Below are 1,649 nucleotides of genomic sequence, written 5' to 3' on the forward strand. Positions count from 1 at the left end.
CGCCGTGCTGCTCAGGCGGAGCAAGTCTGCTGCGCCTTGCCGCTCGCACAGTGCCGCGCCGTGCTGCTCAGACGGAGCAAGTCTGCTGCGCCTTGCCGCTCGCACAGTGCCGCGCCGTGCTGCTCAGACGGAGCAAGTCTGCTGCGCCTTGCCGCTCGCACAGTGCCGCGCCGTCTGAAATAAACTGGGCGATCGGTAGGACCAGTTCGAAATTGCAAATCCAGCGCGCAATCACACTGCGCGAGCCAGACAGTTGGCCCTTGTTCAGAAAAAGGGTATGTCGGGGGCGGATTCTTCTACGCGTGTTTGGAGACTGAGCTCAGGAACCGCACGGTTCGTGAGGATCGTTTCACGCTCAGACGCGGTTACAAGTCATTTCTTTCTGTTCACTAAAATGGGATTTTCTATCAGCTGAGCAGCGAATGGAAACTATTTTATTCATAACATATATATAGAAAGTGTTAGCATACTCGGAATCAGATGCCATATCGGCTAATACTACTGCGCTCTTGGCATCTGAACAGATATCTACTACTAAATTGATACTAAATTGTATTAAAAAGATCTTGTAATTATTGTGCAGCCTATTGTTTTGGTGTCACTATCTTAGCAGCATTCCTTGTTATATCATAGTCTGACGCTCAAAAATGGAGGTAGGCTGATCTGGCGTCCGGTTTCCCGCGAGCGAGCCAGTCCGCTTGTTCCAGTCCATGTCTGAGAGAACCGAGAAGGCGCGTCTCCGACGTGACTTGCTCGGTTTCACTAAAGTGACGGACAGTCTTCAACTCTCCGCTTTTAAACGCTTAAATAACTTTTAACCGCCGTGGTACAGCCTTCACGATGGACTTGGCCTGCAGCTACACCACACCGGTTCTCCATGAAATAAAATAGTATTACCTATTTTTCTCGGTTCACTTCACACACACGTGCGCGCGCGCACACACACGCATTTCATGTGTAATAATAATAGGCTATGTGTGGGATCAAATGAACAGACTGATCAGTGCGGGGCCTCTCCACTGTGAAAGTCTTACCTCCTGCTCCAACAACACATGTCTCTGCCCCTACACTACCTGCGTGAAGATATTTCAGTATTAATGGGATTAATAACCACAGGCCATTAGTACATTTCTCTGAGAATGGAACAGGAATAAGCGCGGTGTTGTTTTCACGCTGCCTGGCTTCTCTCACGCAAGGGCAGCCTTTGATTGTTCCAGCGCGCGTCTCGCTTACGTAACCGCTGTCTCTTCCTGACTGCTCCGAGGCCTACCGTCTTTGATGTCGGCCTCGCTGGCTCGAGTTTCGAAAAAGAGGTTTTGAAAAATGGAATATAATTTTTTTATATAAATTTTATTTTTTATTTAGTTTCGAAAAAGAGGTTTTGAAAGATAGATTTTTTTTTTCAAATATAAGTATGAGTGTGGCTTACGCCTCAGCCTAACACCTCAGTGCAGGCCTGGACATCTGGCATACCGGGCATATGCCCGGTGGGCCGACGCACTTGGGGCCGATATGATATTTAATATATATATATATAAATCTTGATCTAATTTTTTACAAACTTAAAATTGCCCAATGACCGGCCCATAAAGCAGGGACAGCCCATTGGTTCATTTTCCATACTGACACTGGGCTGGTCCAATCACATC

Source organism: Osmerus eperlanus, chromosome 11, assembly GCF_963692335.1.
Source record: "Osmerus eperlanus chromosome 11, fOsmEpe2.1, whole genome shotgun sequence".
NCBI lineage: Eukaryota > Metazoa > Chordata > Actinopteri > Osmeriformes > Osmeridae > Osmerus > Osmerus eperlanus.